This window comes from Schistocerca nitens, chromosome 5, assembly GCF_023898315.1.
Source record: "Schistocerca nitens isolate TAMUIC-IGC-003100 chromosome 5, iqSchNite1.1, whole genome shotgun sequence".
NCBI lineage: Eukaryota > Metazoa > Arthropoda > Insecta > Orthoptera > Acrididae > Schistocerca > Schistocerca nitens.
The window spans coordinates 585,350,357-585,376,478 of NC_064618.1; the positions used below are offsets into that span (position 1 = coordinate 585,350,357).

The window sequence follows — 26,122 nt, forward strand, 5'->3', positions numbered from 1 at the left end:
GACAATACTAAGATTCTGGAATATCGAGAAGAATGGTTTGACGTAAATGAAGATTCAATTTTCAACCTGGGCTCTCAGTTAGATCTTGAAGATCCCTTTAAAATGAAGAACATAATAAAAGTTATAGATTATTTCAACATAAATATAGACGATGAATCATTTTCAGAAACACGTGCACTGCGCGTGCACTCTTGCCATTCATTAAGGACTTACCAGACTCAAACATTTAAAACAAATGGGTCACATTTTTTAAAACATGCAAGAAGCGTAATTTTCTGAAACTTGCTCAATATGTGCTAGCAGTGCCACCGTCCAATGCGTTTGTAGAGCGGATTTTCAGTGTCATGGATATTGGGAGCAGTGAAAGAAATGGGCTGAAACTGGAAGTGGTGAAAGCCAAGCTATTTGTGAATTTTAACTACTGCGCACGAAAAGAACTTGTTAAAGCAATGAAGTCAGAAAAGAAACATATCTTCAAAATATAACTAGCAAAGAACGCTCGCAGAAATGGATGAATTCGGAGTATTCACAATGAGTATCGTGTTAAATAAATGCATGCTTCCTGTTGCAGCAGCTATAATGTAAGTATTGTGTAATGTGTTCTGAATGATAATAATAATAGCAGTAATACAATAATGATAATGGTAATAACAGTAATATAATAATAGTAATAATAATAATAATAAATTTTTGAGTTGTCAAGTTTTGGCTCCAGTTGAAGTTGGCAAACCCTAGAGCAGATAATGTCATGCCTGCTGCTGTACTGTATCATCTTAACATCAATGCGATTTGTGATTGTCATCTGAATGTGGAATCTGCCGAAATGGCCTGTTTTGCAATTTGTACGAGCCTCTTCAGTACACTTCTTTCTTATAAAACATACCGAGCTAGTGTTACTCCATTAGACATACTGCTGTATTGTCACAAATCAACTGGCCACACTGCCAATAGCGACGTGTCTCTCTTGTCCCTAGTACGAAACCAGTTTATAATAGTTTCTGGTGGGAGACAGAGAAGCATGATGAACCTCCACACACCATTTTTCAATGGTGTACCGTAGACTGATCTCGTAGTGGAGGTCGCTAAAATGCGCTTGCGTGGTATTAAGCGACATGAAAGTGTATGGTTCCAGTCCTTCCACAGAAACCTTTAAACCGACAGTATTTAGCCATCAAGATTACCATACTTGGTAGCTTATTGTTCCTAGTCAGCAAAGTTAGGCCTGTGTCCTTGGTCAAGCTCCAAACCGCTCTGCAGTGTCTCATGAAATGGTGACATGTGACATCGTTAATCGTGATCTGTCCATGGGATGGAGACCTCTAGTTCGGTGGCCAAAATAGGAAAGGTGCACACAAACACAGTCGCCCCCACCACAGTCACCTGAAAACTGTATGATAACTTGTGACATGACGCAATGCGTGAAGAAACGGTGCCTGGCAACAAGACAGACGCATTTGGCTGTTCTTTTGGTATGCTTGTGACAGTGCTGCACTAAGTCGATGTCTCATAGTGATCAACACAGAACTTTATACATTTTCCTAATTTTTAAATTTTTTTAAGTACCTTCAATTGTCTTGCGCTTTATGTGCTAATATTTAATGTGAATGTGTTATGTAAATTGGTATTACTATTCTGAGCTGTAATATCATCCGGAATGTAGCTGTATATTCTGTTTGTTTCTGGTTGCTTAGGTCCACCAGCAAAAAATTATATCTGTGTAAAAGTTATATGAACGAAGAGATAATTGATGAGCAAGATGACTGAAGGTGGGGTTGGGCGTTATGTAAGAAGGGAAATTGTGAGTGTGTTGCAATTTTCACAAAAGTCGGTTGGTTTGTGAAAAGAACAGTTATTTTAGAAGTTTGTAAATGAAGAACAATTTGGAGAACACTGTTTCATTGCCATTTACACTCCACAGCCAACCGAGCTTCTTCTTCGTGGTACAAATTGCAAGCTTCGTTGTTTCACGTTAGTGATTAATGGAAATTTTACTGAACTCATTATGAACACTGAACTAACGTTTATTTCATACTGTGTTCAGAAGTGTGAGGGCCGAACTTCCATCCTTTGGTTTGGAGTGGCATAATAATCTGACAGCTAGATATCTTAGTACGTAATTAGGCTATCGTCATTGTTAAAGTGCAACATATTTGTATCCGTTTCTAATTCGATTAGATACTTATGATGTTTGCTACCGCCATCTTGCAGCAGATCAGCGATGAACGTCAGATACAGAGTACATGCTTCACAACATCGGAGACATAAATTAATAGAGGTAAAGGGACAAGGGAGTTGTCATTATGTCACAAACTTGAAGTCGACGTCCGCCATCTTAATTAGCCCAAAACATTAGGGTCACCACATTAATACATCAAGGATCTCCGTGTCGATACTTCCCCATGACGTCTCTCTAACCTAACATTCGATATGGTGAATGCAGCTTTAAAAATATTTGTACCTGTGTTTTTTTTCATGTAATAACCCTTGAAATTATGCTTCATTTGAACTATATTGTCATTAGTAAAATTTATAGGTATGTTATCTAATCAGTCATCCAACAGTAACTAACAAAACTGTTGTAAATCTATAACGTACTCAGTTTTACTCAAATTTTCCCATTATTCAAAATTCCCCCATCATGAATTAAGACATATCATACCAACAGCTCATTTTCAGTTTTCTATCAGGATTTAAGCCAATATTCGATTTCTCTTTAACTGTATTGATACACTCTTCATCAGTTTCAAAATTATGTGGACTGGTTTCTAATTTTATTTTCATAAAATCTTTCACTCAATTTCTAAAATCCCATACTTGATATACATCTAAAATTTTATATTCATTTTCCACAGCTAACTTTACTCCATCAATTACTATCACTTCCAATAAAGTTTTTTTTCTCATCGTTGTGATGGCATTTATTTATTTTTTCTTCTGCACATTTCATACTCAAAGGAAACAAGAAGTTTCATTTTTATCAGTCTTCATTTTTACTGGTAAAACTGGATGATACAATGCTCTAGGTGCCAATGCTTTGTATTTTATAAATCCATTCAATTTTTATTATAATATCCTGGCCTATATATCTTTGTTTCATGTTATTTGGGAAAATAATCGTAATACAGTACAATTGAATAAAGACTGCATACACCATCATGTCTTAATGTTGTTTTAACACTATCAACAATTGCTCTTAATTTTATGACATTTGTTCAACCTTCACAAAAAGCATCTCTTGCGTTCAGTGGGTCAACAATTTCAGGTAACTGTTTTAATTTCTTAAGTTTTTTTGTACTCTGCTGAGCTTAGCCAATCACATTCCCTCGTCTCTACTAAATTATATCCCGCATTTGATGTTTATGCACTTCTTGTTAAGTCTTTTGGCAAAGGTCATCCATTTTTTATTTATATTGCTAATCGTCTCACTTTTAAAATATTTTTTTTATTTTTTACAACCATGCCAAAGACAGCTATGTCATCAGTAAACAGTATTTGTTTTGCTCCAACTATTTTTACTTCTCCACCATTAACTGCATATTGAATATTTTTATTGTTTGGATTTAGCCAACCTATAGATTCTTTACTGTAATTTTCTTTTTGTTCTTTATCCAATACAGCAATTTTATTTTCACATAAATATTTAGATCTGTAAATAGCTATACAAACTCCAGCAGTTGTTAAATAACGAAATGGATCAATATTAGCTTTTCTAGAAATTGTTTTCTCACTTCTAAACAACCTCTTCTTAATATGTCCGCATCAGAATTGCAGTACTCATTAATTTCTTTCTTCGTATTGAACACATAATTTTCTTTAATTCTGGAGCTATGCCATTTGAGAAATATACTCTATCTCTTGGCTTCATAAAGTCAACACAATAACAAGTAACATCAGGAATCCGCCCTATGTAATTTTCATCTTCTTGTGTATTGAATAAAAGTGGAAAATATCCTTTCTTAAATTCTCCCAGATCAAATATTTTTGGAAAACTATTAAGTGGACCTTGTACAAAAGTACTGCTATCAATAATTTTTAAACCTAGTTGTTTTATCTCCAATAACATCCACTTACTTGCTATGTAGAGAGTTCTTTTGCATCTTCAACACAGTACTTCAAAGTGAAGGGAAGGGGCAGTAGTTCCCCAGAAATTGATGACCAGTCTTGTGTCAATGATAATAAACAACGAGGCACAACTCCACACAAGCAGAAGACGTCAAAAATAAACTCTCCCTATTTTATAAGGAAACATGCTATACTCAGGTCTGTACAACAAATAGTCATTCCAACAATTGATGTCCTACATGAAAAGGAGTCAGTAAACAAGGCAGAATGCTCCAAATTTTGGGTGTTCACACTGCTGAAAACTTCAGCTGCAATATACATACATACGACTGAGATTCTCAGACTGTCAAGTTCATCTGTTTTTGTTCTTTGCATAATTGCCAGTTTTTTAAACAAACGAATCAGCCATCGGACGTATTTTGCATTTATCTACTCAATAACGTCTTATGGAATACTTTTCTGGGGTAACTGATGACTTAGAAAGAAGTATTTATTGCACAAAAGGGAAAGTTAATATAATATATGGTGTTTTGGGTATTCGCAATGTAGGTACCTCTTCAAGGAGTAGGCATTTTAACGCCACCATCACAATCCGCATATTCGTTAGTGAAATTCGTGTTAAATAATGCATCACAGTTTGAGAAGAATAGCGAAGTCCATATGCACAACATTAGAGGAGAAAATGACCTTCATTACCCATTACTGAAGCTGCCAGAGGCTCAGAAAAGAGTTCAATATGCAGCAACAAAACTTTTTGGTCATTAGCCCGTAAGCATAAAATATTTGACAAGTAGGAAAGTAAGTTTCAAATCTAATGTAAAATAAGTCCTCCTGGACAACTTCTTTTAATCGATGGACGAATATTTTTTAAAAAATTGGTAGCCTATACAAAAAATAAGATTTTCTTTTGCCTGTTGTTGTATAGTAGGACTAAGAACCACTATGACTAAGTCTGACAGACTTGTTTCACATCTTTTAGATAAAAGAATATTTCAGACACTCCATGTAACACGTAATACGTAAACGAACAACTATTTGTCAGAGTAGAGACGTACTGGTGGCACATCTGGTACGGTATACAGGAGAAATTAACTTGGCGCTATAAGGAGTACTATAGCGATAAAGCAGTGAAGGCAGACAGAGACTAGAAATGAAAAACAACACAGGTATACAGTGTGTTCCAGAAATGTAGCGACAGTCTTCGAGTAGTTGTAGAGAGTGTCTTGAGGACTACATTAAGGGCAAGAGCCCGCTTCAGCAAATATCATCCAACGGCGCTACACAGCGTCGGAGTTATAGGCGCCGGAGCCTGTCATTGGGCTACCCCTTCGGCAGCAAATGTGACTTTGTAGGTGGCGGGCCATAGGCGGAACGCCTCACATTGTTGTTTGTTAGCCAGCGATTGCGACTGATTGCCACGACCGCCAGTGAAGAAGATGGAACTAGCGCTGTGTAGAAAGCCCTGTCTCCGGCAAATGCTATGCTTTGTTGCCTCAGTGGATGATGAATTCAGGCAGGTGGTTCCACCCTCCGTTTATATCTTTCCCGGAACCTTATAAAATGTCCAACGTTTTTCGATATATATGAGAAAAATAAACTGCAAATGGAAACCTGTATCCAAAACCGTCAGCCACCAAGGCGACAGAGTATCGCACTTATGGAAGATAAGGCCTTTCAACACAAGACTAGCGCCATCTACTCCACTGTCGATCGTAACTGTCGCGATCACTCAATAACAAACAACATTGCGAGACCTTCCGGCAAAGGTTTGCTGCTGGAGGGGTGGCATGGTGACAGGCGCAGGCGCCTATAACTTCGACGATCCGTAGCGCCGTTGGATGACGGTTCTGGACACGGGTTCCTGTCCTTGATTTGTCCGTCAACACACCCTCTACAACTCCTCGAAGTTTGCCACAACATTTCTGACACATCCTGTAAGAACACTGGGTGTATTGTGGCTCTTGTTTTGCAGTGGGGTAGGGCAATAGAAATTGGCCGTATAGGTTCCAGCTATAATCCCAGGTATGGACTAAGATTTGCCTCGTTTCAGTCTTGCCAGGAAGGTCGGAGATCCCCTGTAGTCCTGTAGTCAAATGAACATGTGGGATCTATCCTGGGTGTAAAATTCGCCTGGAACGATGGGCTAGTACTTTCCCAGTACAGCATCAAGGAAAAGCTGTACTCTACTCACATTCAGGCAAAAGCCTGGTCACAGGTTGCGTGTCACGGACTTCATGTTTTACCTTACCCTTTTTAAAGTTTGTAGTAGTTACGTAGAGACCGGTCAGAGGTTGCACGACACAGATTTTACCTTGTAATTAACCTTTTATTACTTTCTGAAGTAGTTACGAAGAGAAGAGAAGAATCGCAAGAAAGGAAATGATGCAAGACAACATCAGGCCAGTCAGAAGATGAGTTACTAGAAATAAGACCTGCATTTTTATCTATTTTTCCCTCTCGTATTTAACGGTATTAGAGACCACATCTGGTACCTAAAAGGCATTTCGAGAAGTCTTTTTTCCTACCCAGAGCGTTACATCGGTACATCGAGTCTCGTGTAACACTCGTCACCCAGTAACAGACAACCTACCACATAGAATCGATAGAGGAAATAGAGAAAATCTAAAGAAGAGCAGAGCATTTCGTCACAGCTTGTTTAGTGAGGACAAAGCCGTCGCCGTGGTCCTCATCCACCTCCAGTGACAGAAGCTAGAAGACATATGTAGTGTATCGCACTGTGGTAGACTGTTGAAATTCCGAGGGCGTATGTTCCTTCAATAATCAGTCAAACCATGAAGGTGAAATTAGAGCGTTTCGAATTCACGCGAAAGCTTGCCAGCATCTTGCAGAGTATCGATATACGTGAAGATACTAACACACGTTAGCAGATGACAAGCTCTGCGGAGTGGCCGAGCGGTTCTAGGCGCTACAGTCTGGAACCGCGCTATCGCTACGGTCGCAGGTTCGAATTCTGCCTCAGGCATGGATATGTGTGATGTCCTTAGGTTGGTTAGGTTTAAGTAGTAAGTTCTAGGGGACTGATGACCTTAGCTGTTAAGTCCCATAGTCCTCAGAGCCATTTGAACCATTTTTGACAAGGTCTGCATCTCAAAAATGCTACCTAAGTGGCAAGTTTTTTGTTGAGATAGGGGTAGTTGCTACATTTATGATTCCATATGATGAAAGAGAAATAACGATGTTAACTACATGAGGGCACTGAAATAATTCCGACCTCTTGCGATAATAATGCTTAATACTGAGAGCAATTTAGACTGTGAACAATGTGACGCTACAGATCTTGTGTGACGAGACGGGCTGGGAATTTGGGTTTAATGAGAAGCATGGTCGTATAGCTGAAGCGGTTAAGGCAAACTCTCGCATAAAATGGGAAATTCGGGTATGAATCCTGGTCTGGCAAAAATTTTCGCGTGTCGTCATTGAATAATTTGTATTCCCTCTTGTGGCTGACGTTTCGCTTTCATTAAAAGAGGAGGCGCCGCCGTGTGTGGGTCGGGATGCGAACACGTTGTGTTTTCCACACAATGTGCATGCTTGCTACATTTTGTGATTTGCTCAAACAACAGGCTGTGTAAAGAAGTTGGTCATAATACAACTGGAAACCGATCCCCAGATTCAGTCACGCCCAGAGAGCGTCCGTCTTGCTGAGTCCGGATTAAAAACACCAGCAGCGGCCGAGGAGTGCCAGAAGGGCCCGGCCAGAGGGTGGGGCCCGCAGGACACAAAGAGCGGCGGGGCAGCCACTGCAGGCAGCACACTGCCGCCGCCGCGCCAGCGCCTAATTCCATTAGCAGACTAAACACGCGCCTTCACTATGCTTATCGCCCAAAGTTAATTATCGCCGTAATTGGAATTGCCGGCACCGATCGTATTTGTCACCGTTCATTTAACGCTTTAATTACGTTAGCCCGGCGCGTCGCGCCTCGCCATGCTACGCTCCTTGCAGATGTCCTTCATGTGTGCGTGTATGCGTACTTGTGCTTGTGTGTGTGTGTGTGTGTGTGTGTGTGTGTGTGTGTGTGTGTCATTTCACCCTCTAATGCTAGTTCTACCCACTAGCGCCTTCTGCTGGCGAATTAAATATTCCATATGCTTCGGGCGTGGGTCTCTCACAGAACATGTTTTCGTCCTGTCAGTCAGGTCAACTTCTCAGCAACCTCGTCAAGTCTGTTTGCCATTGAAAAGCACTAAATATTTTCAAAATGTTTGACAAGTTAAAATTTCTTTCCATACCAGGTCTTGTCTCAATGGCGTAAGAAGCATTACTGGTACTCATCCCGTGTCCTCCCCTCCCCCTAAACAAACACAAACTTCCTCCCTGGCATCATCCAGTTTTTATGTAATCTTCATTGCATTTCATCCGCTTATTGACACCAACACCACTTCACAATTGAAGTAAAAGTTCGCATTTCAATATTTTTTTCCGGTACACAATTTAAAATATGGGAATCACGTAGTCGTAAGTTACCTTACTTGCAACAATAACGCGACTTTTTTTCATAGCTTCATTGTCGACCGACACAAAGTGCAAAAAAAAAAAAAACATAATATAACAAACGTAAAATATATTCTTAATACAGCAGAAAACAAGTGTCTCAGTATCGGAGGAAATTAGGTTCTACGGAAATATTGCTCCATTGAAATTAATTGTACACAAGAACAATTGAGACCGTCACCAAACATACGGGCAGTGACAGATAAAGCACCAAGTGGCCTGCGCTGAATGTAGCTATACAGTTTTTGAACGCTCACCTGAAAATGCTACGTTATTACAAAATTCGTTACATATGTCTTTCCCACGTTATATCGACGTTGTATCTGTAAGTTTAATACAAGATGTCTGATTATTTCCTCATCGTGTTTTGTTTATAGGCCTACACACATTAGTGTTTTATAATTATTGTTTGTTTTCATCACAATAGAATAAATACACAGTCGATCATACATTATTATTAGAACATCTTCATTACATGCAACACTTTAAATAAATTTTTAAGTTATAAATCAGATTATTCTGTATTAATTATCCAAAAGTGTTGCTCTTGGACATAATGTTAACTTCTTACTTCACACGGAAATGCAATGTTTTTGATCACTCACGTGCGGTTATGACCTAGTAGAAAGTGGTTATGTCTTAGTAGCAGGTCACTATTTCCTCGTTGAGACAGTTACATCTCAGGTTCTACAGTCCTATCGGCGATGAAATCATTAGAAATAGATCAGGAAGAGATTTTCACTCTGCAGCGGAGTGTGCGCTGATATGAAACTTCCTGGTAGATTAAAACTGTGTGCCGGACCGAGACTCGAAGTCGGCAAAGGTCTCGAGTTCGAGTCTCGGTCTGGCACACAGTTGTAATCTACCAGGAAGTTTCAGAAATAGATCAGTCCGGAACCGCGCGCCTGCTACGGTCACAGGTTGAATCCTGCCTCGGGCATGGATGTGTGTGCTGTCCTTAGGTTAGTTAGATTTAAGTAGTTCTCCAAGTCTAGGGGCCTGATGACCTCAGATTTTATGTCTCATAGTGCTTGGAGCCATTTGACCCATTAGAGCACAATCTTGACTCGGAAAAAAGCTGCTTCAATCGTTTTGGATAACCGACGAAAAATCAAATCTTGGGTACCCGGTCGGGGATTTGAACCCCTCTCCTCCTGAATACGAGTGCAGTAGCTTATTTATTAGTGGCTGCAAAAACATGTTCTGTCAAAGGCAAGGGTAAAGGTTCGAGTCCCGGACCGGCACAAGGTTTTAATTTGTCATAAAATGTTCATTACGGTGTATACATCAAATAAACAATAAAAATGTAGCATCTCAATACATAGCTTCATTAAGAATGGATTAAAATTGATGCCTGGAGTTCAGTCGCTGTTACGAGAGATGAAACACAAGCCGAATGACGAAGGTCAGCGTTGGAATAGGACGTTGTTTAATAAATTATTATGCTGAAGTGATTTAAGGAAATCCCGAAAACTCAAATCAACATGACCTAACAGATAGGTGAACTAGTTTCTTCTACGAAGACAGAAATAATTATCTGACATAACTCTGCCAACGGATCGTAATTATCTTGATAATGAATTGAATATAAACGTACCTATGAAAAAATAACATTTATTGGTGAAAACACAGTTATGGATGTATTTAGCAGGAAAATAGCAGAAACTGGTTCCGTATTTCCAAGACCAGAACGATGAGAAAGTACATTATGATACACTCACACACACAAACACACACACACACATTTTTCACGGCGTTTAGTGTGTCTTGGCAACTATATAGGGAACGAACATTAGACCACGAACTCACTGACCAACCATAGTTGTGTCGGAGCTAAGGTAAATTTTCGTGGTGGCGTGCCTCTTAGAACTTCGATCCGAAACATTAATGTCTACAACGTTTTCCTGCCAGGCTCATAATCGTGCAAACGCGCAAAGAAATATATTTTATAACATTTGAGAAAACTGGCAGTGCCAAAGTGTCCAGTACTGTCAAAAAAACTGGACTCCGCCCGAAGAGGCCATGAAGGCCCAACGGTACCGACCGGCCGCCGTGTCATCCTCAGCCCACAGGCATCATTGGCTGCGGATATGGAGGGGCATGTGGTCAGCATAGTGCTTTCACGGCCATATGTCAGTTTACGAGACCGGAGCCGCTACTTCTCAATCAAATAGCTCCTCAGTTTGCCTCACAAGGGCTGAGTGCACCCTGCTTGCCAACAGGACTCGGCAGAATGGATGGCCAACCATCCAAGTGATAGCCCAGCCGGTCAGCACTTAACTTCGATAATGTGGAGGAAATCGATGTTACCACTGCGGCAAGGCAGTTGGCCGAGTAGTGTCGTAGCGTTTGCTAATTTGAGAAACATTTGCACCAGACTAATTCCGAAATCTCGTTTTGCAGTATTTATGTATTACTTGAATTTATTAGCTTTCTGTACGCGAACGGATTGTCAGTACCGTACAGAGACTGATAATCTCGGCCATTACGACAGCTGTCGATCGCGAGACTGAACGCTGCCTGGTCTCGTTACGGACTCGCGAGGTTGTAGGTAAAGTATACACGGTGTCCCAGGAGGTATAGTCAGTACTTAGGAATACAACAAGAACGCGTGCTTGTAACAAAACTTCATATCAACATATGCCCTACTCAGAATTGTTTCCGAGCCAGAATACATTTAATGTGCATTTGTTTTTGGGCTACTGTCCGGCCTCTTTGACGTTTTTTTCTAACCCAACGTATGTCTTTCTGCCACTAAATTAGCCCCTCGAACTCGCCTCGCCGTTCTCTATGGTGTGTTCTAAGTGAAATACTGCGAGGGGCTGAGAGAGTATCTGAGAAGTATTTTTAAACTGTGTTTGTACACGCGGTAGCTACAATACCACAAATCTTCACTGATGTAGAATGTGCAGATATGGTGCCTGTTTACGTCTTCTACGATGGCAGTCCTGCTGCTGTCGAAGAATGCCATCGGCGATTTGCGACACGTCGAATTCCTGGATGTAGGTTGTTTACCAGAGTTTTCAGCACATTGTGTGACACAGGCATTCTTCCATGTTGCCATATTTCTTCTGAACGTATAGTTCAACAACCTGTGCAGAAACACCAACACATTGTCGAAATGGTGCAGCGTAGTCGTAGTAGCAGCTCACGGCGACTTACTGCACGTATCATAGTACCACGAACACGTGCATGGCGAACATTACACGTGGAAAACTTGGTACCATTTCAATTATAGCGTGTTAACAATTTTCGTCTTGGTCAATGCCAGAAGACTTGAAGTTTGCCATTGGTTTAATGACAAACGTAATTTTCTTCCATCGTACTATTCACAGATGAAGTTACGTTTACACAGAATGGCATCAACAGCACGTGTCACAATCAACCATGGTCGCTGGAAAAATCCACACTGTACAATGACACCAATATCCGAGTTCGTTTTTTAATCAAAGTTCGATGTCGCATGATCGGTAGCATGTTGATAGGTCTATTTGTTTCACAGGAGCGAATGACTCTACAGATTTGCTTGAATTTTTTTCGGAAATTCATTTATTCATTCCTAGAATACCTTGAGGACTTTCTTTTTGCCACGGAGACCTCCTCAGTTTAATAGGTGTGTGAGGGAAAATCTCTTGGGGAACGTGCAGAGGCACAAGTGACACAACATGTTCTCCTAAGAGCGCAGAAATGAACTGAAGTTGACCATGTGATATTCGAATATTTGTTGCGAATTGTACAACAGCTGCACTGTGAAGTGTAAGATATTGCTGAGAGCAGAATCTGTTGAAAACGCGTATGTTTATGTTGATAGTGTTTCAAACGTACGTTATGATGTTCACTAAATGTTGCACATTTGCTCTTGTGTAAATCTTACAGTGTACTGAATAATACAGAAAAAAATAAGTTCCACATTAAATTCGTTCTGTCTTGGAAATCATTCTGAATAAGGCATATGTCCACATGAAGTTGTTTGCTTCAGTTTACCGTTCTTGTCATATCTCTGAATACTGATCATTCCTCCTGGATCACTCTGTACAGGTGAAGCAGAACCGAATGAAGAATTGTTGTGCCTAGGAATCCTGCATACTAGGTTCGCTACGCAAGCAGTCAAACAACTCGTATTAATGAGATTCATTTTCAACAACTTTGATCTGAGAATTCTTGTTGTCCTTTATAAATGATCATCCACAACTGCAATTATGCAGAAGTGTCGCAAGCAAAGGGTGACATACAAAATAACCAGTCTTCTTCAGAATAGACAATCACAAGTAACACTTCTGGTCCTAGCGACCGCTTATAAAAAATGTCTGTCAACTAAACTGCAGTGACTGCTGATCTCTAACCGTTCTACTTAGAGATTGCTAATGAACAGGCTACGATGCGTCAGCTAACGAAGTGGCTAACGTTGAAGCTGCTACCGAATTGGCTGCCACCAGTCCGGGGCGGCGCCTATGTCGTCTTCACCTAGGCGCCGCTGCTGTCGCGTAGTTGTCCTGGAGGGAGGGAGGTCAGCGTGCAAATAGCTGACCTCACAGCGTTCTCTTCTCTGTCGTTCCCGATTGGCGTGCCGCGCTGACTTTACGCCGTAAGATTCTCCCTCCTCCCCCCCCCCCGCCGCCCCCAAAGCAACGGACCGTCTTCGTATGTGGTGAGCGGGGGGGGGGGGGCGGGGGGGGGGGCAAGAGCATGTACGCTCTGATGGACAGGGAATCTGTGGTCACAGGGGACGCCAGTCTTCCGGTCGTACTCCGCCATCCGGCTTCGCCCTGGTGGATACGTCCCTGGAAAACGCCCGAAGGGTATGCGTCCACCTCCTGAGGCCCATACTAAGAAGTATAAGACGTCGGCTGCTGCGGCGTGGGTGGGTCCAGCTCCATCGGTAGGACGAGGGGAGGCGAAGGAGGCAAAGGCTTCGTCTCCATGGGGTCACCCCGTGGTGTCGTCATGACACCGTCTGGCAGCTGCTGTGACCGCTCTGTACTCGGAGTCCATGAATCTGTGAGAAGAGATACAGAAGGATTGCCGTGCACATGACAGTGACGAATTTGACTGTGATGTCAGCGCTGCAATCTGTCTGGGCCTGAAATGAGATACATGCAAGCGCCAGTTCGACGAAGGATTTCACGTCGCGCCCACCGTCTGCTGCCGCTAAAAACCCTGGAAAACACAATATCATGCGGTGCGAAGCGACACTTGCGGCCTTCTTTCGGCGCCGGATCCTGAGGAGGGTGGAGCAGGTGGAGCAGTATCCGATGGCAGCGACCGTGAAGAAATTCCACCGGCGATGGTCCATCTCCTGGATGCGAACGATACGAGGCGAGAAACAGTTACAATGTTTGAACCTTGGCGTGGGCGGTGCGAAGTTTGGCCATCTCCTGCTTGAAGGTTGTGACGAAACGTTCCACTTCGCCGTTTGACTGAGGATGGGACGGTGCACTAGTAAGATGCGGTATGCCACTGCGTTCACAGAATGTTTCACATTCATTTGACTTGAACTGAGGGCCGTTGTCCGACACTATGACTTTAGGCAAACATTCGAAGCAAAAGATGGGGGACAACGCCTGAACTGTGCTACTTGACGCAGTCGAGTTCACTAGCACAGCAAAAGGAAACTTGCTATAAGAATTTGCCACAATCAATCAACGAATTTTCCAAAGAGGTCCGCGAAGTCTATATGCACACGTTGCCGTGGTGATTGCGACGTAGGCCAAGCAGAGAATTTTTGTGGCGAAGAGGACTGATTTTCCGCACGTGAGTGACACTGTGACGCCAATGGTTCTATTCGGGTGTCCATACCCTGCCAGGTACAGTGTCGACGCGCAAACAGTTTCGTACGAACAATCCCCCAGTATCCTGGGTCAAATAACTGCAACACTTATTTTTGCTTTGGAGATCAATACATCAGACTGTCCACTGTCATTTTGAACAAGAATCACACCTTGCTGTAAAGCGAGGCTATGCCGAGGTGCAAAATATCGACACACTACAGAGTTCTTTATGCTATGCATGGAGCGAGCCAAGATGTGCGAAAGTATTTTATCAAAATTTTCAAATCTGAATCAGCTTCCGTGATCTGTGCAATTTCCTTATAGTTCAGAGGAAAAGATTCAAGCAATTCAGAATCGTGAGCATCGATGTGACAACAATATGCAGCAGAAACGTCAAATTCTGTATCACGGACAATCGGAAGACGTGAAAGTGCGTCCGCATTACCATGTTAAGCGGTAGGACGTGTATAGGTACATACGGAAAAGGCCCAACAAGCTACGACAAAAGTTTAAAACCAATAGTAATAATCATTAGCGCGGCCGCTGTAGCCGCCGATGAAGATATATTTTGCTACGCCGGAAGGCGAATAACAAAAGATGAAAATTCCATTCAATTTTTTTGTCATTTAATAGAGAGACTCTGTCTTTAGTCCTCGAGTAGAGAAGACGTATTTTTGTAAGATGTGTGAGGTAGCCAATTGTGTTGTTTGAATAACAATTATTATTTGTGCAAAACCACGGAAGTTTTCTTTTCTTCCGTGGATCATCTCAACGTCAGTTCCACAAGTGGCAAATTTATGTACATATACGTATAAATAGCAATAATAATGAAGGGTAAATAAATAAAGAGATTAATAGAACTCAATTATTTTCAATTAATGCCCAAATTTTCGATTTTTATAGTTTCTTTCCTTTGAGTCCGTTTAACTTGAACTTACTTCTGATGTCCTTAGTTATAATCATCTTCTTCCGCCATGAATATTTATCTGCTGACCGTGTCTGTAACAGTCCTTAATCGGGCTTCTTCTTCCTCATGCATCACTGGTGTCAACACTCAGAGAAAACAGCCACAGTTGTGGATGGCTCGTATGCACAGTGCACCACTCCAGAGATGATTCGAGTGGTGAGAATACGGATTTTATCAACATGTTTAGCACCAACACTTAATAGTGATCGATACTGAAACGCTCGATTTTCCACAGAGAATACATGCAACACACGCCATTGCAGAGACAGGCCAGCACGTACTGAGTATTATCTCGCTATTCAGCTGTCCAGAAGGTTCCACTGCCGGGACTTGCCCTTCAGCTGCTGGCAAGAACTGACTGCCGGCCAGGTGGAGTTTTCCTTTATACCCACCACTCGCGAATCCTTACACTGGAAATGCCCATTTGTTGTGGCCACATGCTACCTCCACCATCTGCCCTGCACATCAAAAGGTCTAGGAAGCGACCTATTTATCGCTGTAATAATTTAAATATTACGACTGCATCCACAATCCGATGACATTCAACATTGAGCAAAGTATCGGATATACCGCCTCCTGCTGGCTGTGGCTCTATTCCCCTGTGGGCCGCTTGGTGGCTCCTCAGAGCGGTGCGGAGGTAACGAGGACAATGACATCTGAGTCAGCAGGGATGCAGACTGCCGAGTCAACTGCAGCACCCTGATGCCGTCACAATTCCACGGCTGTACAAGGCCGGCTCGACACAGCATTGCATTACACAGGCCGCTGGGGTGCTTCCTCAGCATTGTGAGGCCCTGTGACACAGATCAAGAGGAACGAGGGCACTGTAGCTATTCCCCTGTTGTGACTGGACATAATTTTCCACATACAATCCTTCGCTCCCCTTTATAGTTATCGGTGCATTGAAATCGCAATCTCTCACGGCTAATTCATAAATCCCTTACAAATGGATATAGTCATTTTCTTTGCACATAAATTGGGAACAATGATCACAGTAACTTAACACCCAAACACAAACTTTATAAGCCTGCCAATCACAGGGAATCTACCACACATCTCCTGCTAGGTAGAAGACTTCACCAATAACTGAATGCTGGTGGCGCCAAACAATAATGAGCGAAAATCCATGACGGATGGACATGGCTAATTTATGTTTCTTGCGAGTGTTACCTGTGTTTGCGGAAGAGAGATGTAATCGTCTTATGAGCGACCGAAAACGCGATGGCAACGACCATGTTGCTGTCATCCTTCCATAAAAAGCTGTCTTGTTTCTACAGGTGCACACAAGTATCGCTAACAATATCCATGTTAGAAACTATAGACGCTTTATAAATCCATGTATGATTACGTCTCTAAATGAAATGGTCTTCAACACAAATACTGCGACATTGAATACAGACAGTGATTAAGAGGTGTATATTAACAGACAGAAACTGGAGGTGAGCTCATAATAAAATCGACCTTATCACCGAATTTAGAAAGTGATGTGACTAAGGATTATGGTATTAAGCCAATACCTACAATTCCCTCTTGCCACTGCTAGATATTTCTCACTCTAACGAACAGTATCTGAAACACATTCTATCTCAGTACCAAGTACACACTGCAACAGAGGTACAGACCATGTTGCAGTTGTCAGCTGGCCGCTTGGTGGCTCCTCAGAGCGGTGCGGAGGTAACGAGGACAATGACATCTGAGTCAGCAGGGATGGAGACTGCCGAGTCAACTGCAGCACCCTGATGCCGTCACAATTCCACGGCTGTACAAGGCCGGCTCGACACAGCATTGCATTACACAGGCCGCTGGGGTGCTTCCTCAGCATTGTGAGGCCCTGTGACACAGACCAAGAGGAACGAGGGCACTGTAGCTAACAAACAATAGATCTCTTGGAAAGTTCTCGCCGAGTGTTAATACGGCACCTCCTGGCAACCCATCCACTACATTTGGCGTCTCCACACACTACATTTGGTGTCAGAATAGCAGACGTCGTTTGTACAGTACGACGTTGGAGCTCACCACCTACATTATGGTCGCAAGATGTGGTCAGTTTTTACTAGTTTTCTTTTGAATATTGTATGTTTTCTTGCCTTTTTGTGTGTATGTGTACGTCTCTTGGCAAGCCACATTGTAGATGTTTTGTGTGGCCAGAGTATTTTTGTTGTCAGAGTGTTAGTGTATTTGGGCAGTAAGATGTATTTTTTTTCGTAGCATTTAATTACTTTTGTATTGGTTTATGATGATACTTATTGTGATGACACGGAGCTGTATGAAGTCATATTATTCTTGTACTTAAATGTTTTGTTTCAGGACTAACTGGGAACGAAAGCAACACAATGGCAGAGTCAAGGATGCAAGGTGTGTAGGAACCAGAAGCGGTGCGGATTTTTATGGAAAAAGTAGCACAATTGACAGCAGACAATACGCTATTGAGAAATGAATTAACGTCTAGAAGTTGAAACGTCCCCTTTTGAACAATTATACGTGACTGTGCTTAAACTGACACACAATACTTTTGGCGCAACGCAGTCTCACTTTCAATAATCCCTACAAAAGAATGGCCCTGACTAACACTAAACTATACCTTTCACAAATCACTTACCTCACAAAAATCTTTGTTACTCAAGCTACTGCAATACAGCGAGAGCCACTACTGCCAGCTAAATAAAAGATTCAAACTACTGAAGGCACTAACTACTGATAGGCATAGTTAGCAAATGAAAGATTTTAATAGAGAACAAACAATGTATTTACCTTAATAGCGTTGAAAAATCATAATATACATAGCAGTTCATGACATCCAGTCTTACAAATTTCAAAACTCCGCCATTTCTCTCCCCCACATCCACCACTGCTGGCGGCTCACCTCCAACTGCGTAACGCTACGTGCTGTTCACATCCAGCTGCCCAACACTACAATGGCAGACAACAATGCAAACTGGCCACAGACTGCACACAGCACAGCCAGTGATTTTCATACAGAGCGCTACGTAACGTTGCCAATAAGAAAACAAAAACAGCCTACTTACATAGCCCCCATGCTCCCCACAAAAAATTTTACAAATTGTTTTGGGCACTGGCTAACACAGATTTGAAAAAAAAATTTCATAATTATAATTACAATAACAAAGAAATCAAATGCACACACTTATTGATACAATGTTGGTCAAAAGCTAAAATTTTCTCACAGTCCGTAAAGACAGTCCTGATCGTTCATCACAGTAAAATAGCAGTGTTTTTCTCAATGTCTGAGCAGTAAAAGAAAATGCACACGGAAGTAGTGGATTTCCATGCAGTCTTGAAGAAGTAATGTTGTCCTTCCAACAGAAAGACAGTGCTGACTCTTGACATGCAGACAGGTAATGGACCACAACAGAGCAAACCCACAGCTGAGTCAGTCGAAGTTTTGAAGAATATTGGTAGGTAGGTCATCACAGAGCAAACCCACTGTAGTCCTGATAGAGATTGTGGTACTGGTGGGCCACCAGAGGTGCAGACCCACTGCAGTCCTTGTAGAAATAATGGTATTGGTGAGTCATCAAAGGTGTAGACGCACTGTAGTCCTTGTAGAAATAATGGTATTGGTGGGTCATCAAATATGCAGACCCACTGTAGTCCTTGTAGAGATGGCTAGCAGCCATCCGTTGCGACTGTGCAGGTGCACAATCACCATCGAAGATTCTTGCTGAGAATATAGCAAGTCCATAAACCACTACTTGTGCACGCCCAAAAAAAAATTTTTTTTTGTAATGTCCTTAGAACCAGCAATGCTGTTATCCAGTCCCTTGCAGAATTATTAACACACGTGTAAACACTAACAGTCCCTACATCTCACATATTGTCAATATACTATGACCAACAGTGGCCGTGCGGTTAAAGGCGCTGCAGTCTGGAACCGCAAGACCGCTACGGTCGCAGGTTCGAATCCTGCCTCGGGCATGGATGTTTGTGATGTCGTTAGGTTAGTTAGGTTTAACTAGTTCTAAGTTCTAGGGGACTAATGACCTCAGCAGTTGAGTCCCATAGTGCTTAGAGCCATTTTTGAACTATGACCAACAGAAACGTGTGCAGTGAAATGGAACTTACAAGTTAATAATATGATGAACTGGTGTCAATTACAATTTTATAACATAAGAATACAAAGGTACAAAATACATCATTAAAGAACATAACAATACAGATAACATTTGTAGTACAGGTTTTACAAAAGAATCGAAATAACATATACATCAGTGTAACAGGAATTATGACATGAGTACATACATAAAACATCAGAATAACTTTCGAAACATCAACTTCACACATGAGCATTAAAACAGAACAGAATACATAATGTCTAAACATCTTTACAAAGAAAATAACATGTTATCAGAAAAATTCTACAGCATAACTCTTATTAGCTAAACACATATAGACAGGAAAAACACAAATATACAAGAGTACACAAACATATAGCAGAATAACACAGGGGGAAAGAACAGGGTTTGTTTTCAGTGTAACATTTGGTACTGCAGTATTTTGCAAACAAAACCTTTTTTTCTTGGAGATCTCCCTTCATTCATCATTATTCTCAAAAAGTCCTATCTATACCTGCTTTCTGTACTTTTCTCGTATAACTTCTCAATGCATTTCTTCCAATTCATCGCAACTCATTCTCTTATATAGTCTACTCCCTCTTGAGCTAACTTACATCTACTGAGCTCAGATATATATACAAAGGGACGAGGCAATGCAGCAGCACATAACAAATTAACACAAACAGCAAGGACAAAAAAAAACAAATTGGCAAAGTAACCAACAATACTACAACGAATATAAGGCAATGAGCAGCAAACAAGAAAAATAAATCAGTAGTAAACTGGCTTAGCAGAGTAACACAAACTCAAATTCAGTAACACTATGCCTGGCAAACAGCAGCAGCAAATGAAATAACTTATATCTAAACATGACATAGCTCAAGCAGAAAAAATATTACACTAAAAACAACAATCTTAATGTCTATGTAATTAAAGTGGTGCACCACAACTTACTCTACCATAAAAATTACCAAGTACTTGTAAAGTAAATTATGTATGCAGTTACTGTTATTAGTCCCTTCTTATTGTTCTTTCCACTCCAGGACCTCCTTTTTCGAAGAATGTAGATCATAAAATAATTATTTAATAGATCTGTTGACAGAAAGTGTTCACATTAGCAAATACACTTAATTTTATTTTATAAAACCAATGCTGCAACACAGCTGGAGATCTGATATTAAACAAAATGAGCAATCTCTCAACTAGAAAGACAATAGATGTAAAATGTTTCTCATCATTTCATTAGGCATTTTAGTAAATATCATAAATTAAGAGCTCTACAGTGTAATCATATGTTTTCAAGTTTGAGCGTGTCGTATTTGCGATGCTTTCGGCAAAGAAATATCAATAGCGAGGATAATGGCCTCTTTTTTTTTTCTCCACCTAATGGCTTTCCCTTGTCAGACGACAATCTGTCAGCTGGGCGCCCAAAACGCATTACGTCAAGGTCACTTACGTTTCTTACTGAAATATTTATGACAGCAGTTTCCGCTACAGTGATAGTCTCATATAAAATATTTTCACAGGTTGAGAATTTGCGTTACAAATGTGTAGAAAATAAAATCCTATAAATATAACACTGTCCAAAAAATTTCCGACAGCATTGTAATACATTCACGCACACATTTCATAATTTTTAAAGTACTATTCTTGGTTTCCAACATCCTTTTCCACAAATCAGAGTCCCTAACCACTACTCATTATTCCTTACCTTATTACACATATACATATTCAAAGACAGTAACTTGTTCTCGAAAGAACAGTTATAGTTGATGACCGTGTAGCTTTTCCCTGAAATAAACGATGACTAACTGACAACCTCAGCTGCTGATAGGTGTTGTTGTTATACCTCGATGTGGACAGCTGAAAATGTGTGCCCCGACCGGGACTCGAACCCGGGATCTCCTGCTTACATGGCAGACGCTCTATCCATCTGAGCCACCGAGGACACAGATGAATAGCGCGACTGCAGGGACTTATCCCTTGCACGCTTCCCGTGAGACTCACATTCCCAACTGTCCACAATTCTACATATATATTGTACCTTATAGACATTTGCCCACCCACTCATTACTCGCGCACGCGCTGGCGATTCCCGTAAGAGTTAGGGCAACCTGTGCGCATTCGCACAGACAAAGGTCAATGGCTGGGTAGCCTTTAACTATATATACAAAGACAGTAACTTGTTCTCGAAAGAACAGTTATAGTTGATGACCGTGCAGCTTTTCCCTGAAATAAACGATGACTAACTGACAACCTCAGCTGCTGATAGGTGTTGTTGTTATACCTCGATGTGGACAGCTGAAAATGTGTGCCCCGACCGGGACTTGAACCCGGGATCTCCTGCTTACATGGCAGACGCTCTATCCATCTGAGCCACCGAGGACACAGATGAATAGCGCGACTGCAGGGACTTATCCCTTGCACGCTTCCCGTGAGACTCACATTCCCAACTGTCCACAATTCTACATATGTATTGTACCTTATAGACATTTGCCCACCCACTCATTACTCGCGCACGCGCTGGCGATTCCCGTAAGAGTTAGGGCAACCTGTGCGCATTCGCACAGACAAAGGTCAATGGCTGGGTAGCCTTTAACTATATATACAAAGACAGTAACTTGTTCTCGAAAGAACAGTTATAGTTGATGACCGTGCAGCTTTTCCCTGAAATAAACGATGACTAACTGACAACCTCAGCTGCTGATAGGTGTTGTTGTTATACCTCGATGTGGACAGCTGAAAATGTGTGCCCCGACCGGGACTCGAACCCGGGATCTCCTGCTTACATGGCAGACGCTCTATCCATCTGAGCCACCGAGGACACAGATGAATAGCGCGACTGCAGGGACTTATCCCTTGCACGCTTCCCGTGAGACTCACATTCCCAACTGTCCACAATTCTACATATGTATTGTACCTTATAGACATTTGCCCACCCACTCATTACTCGCGCACGCGCTGGCGATTCCCGTAAGAGTTAGGGCAACCTGTGCGCATTCGCACAGACAAAGGTCAATGGCTGGGTAGCCTTTAACTATATATACAAAGACAGTAACTTGTTCTCGAAAGAACAGTTATAGTTGATGACCGTGCAGCTTTTCCCTGAAATAAACGATGACTAACTGACAACCTCAGCTGCTGATAGGTGTTGTTGTTATACCTCGATGTGGACAGCTGAAAATGTGTGCCCCGACCAGGACTCGAACCCGGGATCTCCTGCTTACATGGCAGACGCTCTATCCATCTGAGCCACCGAGGACACAGATGAATAGCGCGACTGCAGGGACTTATCCCTTGCACGCTTCCCGTGAGACTCACATTCCCAACTGTCCACAATTCTACATATGTATTGTACCTTATAGACATTTGCCCACCCACTCATTACTCGCGCACGCGCTGGCGATTCCCGTAAGAGTTAGGGCAACCTGTGCGCATTCGCACAGACAAAGGTCAATGGCTGGGTAGCCTTTAACTATATATACAAAGACAGTAACTTGTTCTCGAAAGAACAGTTATAGTTGATGACCGTGCAGCTTTTCCCTGAAATAAACGATGACTAACTGACAACCTCAGCTGCTGATAGGTGTTGTTGTTATACCTCGATGTGGACAGCTGAAAATGTGTGCCCCGACCGGGACTCGAACCCGGGATCTCCTGCTTACATGGCAGACGCTCTATCCATCTGAGCCACCGAGGACACAGATGAATAGCGCGACTGCAGGGACTTATCCCTTGCACGCTTCCCGTGAGACTCACATTCCCAACTGTCCACAATTCTACATATGTATTGTACCTTATAGACATTTGCCCACCCACTCATTACTCACGCACGCGCTGGCGATTCCCGTAAGAGTTAGGGCAACCTGTGCGCATTCGCACAGACAAAGGTCAATGGCTGGGTAGCCTTTAACTATATATACAAAGACAGTAACTTGTTCTCGAAAGAACAGTTATAGTTGATGACCGTGCAGCTTTTCCCTGAAATAAACGATGACTAACTGACAACCTCAGCTGCTGATAGGTGTTGTTGTTATACCTCGATGTGGACAGCTGAAAATGTGTGCCCCGACCGGCACTCGAACCCGGGATCTCCTGCTTACATGGCAGACGCTCTATCCATCTGAGCCACCGAGGACACAGATGAATAGCGCGACTGCAGGGACTTATCCCTTGCACGCTTCCCGTGAGACTCACATTCCCAACTGTCCACAATTCTACATATGTATTGTACCTTATAGACATTTGCCCACCCACTCATTACTCGCGCACGCGCTGGCGATTCCCGTAAGAGTTAGGGCAACCTGTGCGCATTCGCACAGACAAAGGTCAATGGCTGGGTAGCCTTTAACTATATATACAAAGACAGTAACTTGTTCTCGAAAGAACAGTTATAGTTGATGACCGTGCAGCTTTTCCCTGAAATAAACGATGACTAACTGACAACCTCAGCTGCTGATAGGTGTTGTTGTTATACCTCGATGTGGACAGCTGAAAATGTGTGCCCCGACCGGGACTCGAACCCGGGATTTCCTGCTTATATGGCAGACGCTCTATCCATCTGAGCCACCGAGGACACAGATGAATAGCGCTACTGCAGGGACTTATCCCTTGCACGCTTCCCGTGAGACTCACATTCCCAACTGTCCACAATTCTACATATGTATTGTACCTTATAGACATTTGCCCACCCACTCATTACTCGCGCACGCGCTGGCGATTCCCGTAAGAGTTAGGGCAACCTGTGCGCATTCGCACAGACAAAGGTCAATGGCTGGGTAGCCTTTAACTATATATACAAAGACAGTAACTTGTTCTCGAAAGAACAGTTATAGTTGATGACCGTGCAGCTTTTCCCTGAAATAAACGATGACTAACTGACAACCTCAGCTGCTGATAGGTGTTGTTGTTATACCTCGATGTGGACAGCTGAAAATGTGTGCCCCGACCGGGACTCGAACCCGGGATCTCCTGCTTACATGGCAGACGCTCTATCCATCTGAGCCACCGAGGACACAGATGAATAGCGCGACTGCAGGGACTTATCCCTTGCACGCTTCCCGTGAGACTCACATTCCCAACTGTCCACAATTCTACATATGTATTGTACCTTATAGACATTTGCCCACCCACTCATTACTCGCGCACGCGCTGGCGATTCCCGTAAGAGTTAGGGCAACCTGTGCGCATTCGCACAGACAAAGGTCAATGGCTGGGTAGCCTTTAACTATATATACAAAGACAGTAACTTGTTCTCGAAAGAACAGTTATAGTAGATGACCGTGCAGCTTTTCCCTGAAATAAACGATGACTAACTGACAACCTCAGCTGCTGATAGGTGTTGTTGTTATACCTCGATGTGGACAGCTGAAAATGTGTGCCCCGACCGGGACTCGAACCCGGGATCTCCTGCTTACATGGCAGACGCTCTATCCATCTGAGCCACCGAGGACACAGATGAATAGCGCGACTGCAGGGACTTATCCCTTGCACGCTTCCCGTGAGACTCACATTCCCAACTGTCCACAATTCTACATATGTATTGTACCTTATAGACATTTGCCCACCCACTCATTACTCGCGCACGCGCTGGCGATTCCCGTAAGAGTTAGGGCAACCTGTGCGCATTCGCACAGACAAAGGTCAATGGCTGGGTAGCCTTTAACTATATATACAAAGACAGTAACTTGTTCTCGAAAGAACAGTTATAGTTGATGACCGTGCAGCTTTTCCCTGAAATAAACGATGACTAACTGACAACCTCAGCTGCTGATAGGTGTTGTTGTTATACCTCGATGTGGACAGCTGAAAATGTGTGCCCAGACCAGGACTCGAACCCGGGATCTCCTGCTTACATGGCAGACGCTCTATCCATCTGAGCCACCGAGGACACAGATGAATAGCGCGACTGCAGGGACTTATCCCTTGCACGCTTCCCGTGAGACCCACATTCCCAACTGTCCACAATTCTACATATGTATTGTACCTTATAGACATTTGCCCACCCACTCATTACTCGCGCACGCGCTGTCGATTCCCGTAACAGTTAGGGCAACCTGTGCGCATTCGCACAGACAAAGGTCAATGGTTGGGTAGCCTTTAACTATATATACAAAGACAGTAACTTGTTCTCGAAAGAACAGTTATAGTTGATGACCGTGCAGCTTTTCCCTGAAATAAACGATGACTAACTGACAACCTCAGCTGCTGATAGGTGTTGTTGTTATACCTCGATGTGGACAGCTGAAAATGTGTGCCCCGACCGGGACTCGAACCCGGGATCTCCTGCTTACATGGCAGACGCTCTATCCATCTGAGCCACCGAGGACACAGATGAATAGGGCGACTGCAGGGACTTATCCCTTGCACGCTTCCCGTGAGACTCACATTCCCAACTGTCCATAATTCTACATATGTATTGTACCTTATAGACATTTGCCCACCCACTCATTACTCGCGCACGCGCTGGCGATTCCCGTAAGAGTTAGGGCAACCTGTGCGCATTCGCACAGACAAAGGTCAATGGCTGGGTAGCCTTTAACTATATATACAAAGACAGTAACTTGTTCTCGAAAGAACAGTTATAGTTGATGACCGTGCAGCTTTTCCCCGAAATAAACGATGACTAACTGACAACCTCAGCTGCTGATAGGTGTTGTTGTTATACCTCGATGTGGACAGCTGAAAATGTGTGCCCCGACCGGGACTCGAACCCGGGATCTCCTGCTTACATGGCAGA

At 42.6% G+C, this 26,122-nt stretch overlaps 1 non-coding gene across 1 annotated transcript; it reads right to left on the reverse strand.

The window, feature by feature from the left end:
- Nucleotides 1–23,885: 23,885 nt before the first annotated feature.
- On the reverse strand, nt 23,886–23,959 carry Trnai-uau (transfer RNA isoleucine (anticodon UAU)). Its single transcript has one exon. It is a non-coding gene; the product is annotated as a tRNA-Ile (tRNA).
- Nucleotides 23,960–26,122: the final 2,163 nt, after the last annotated feature.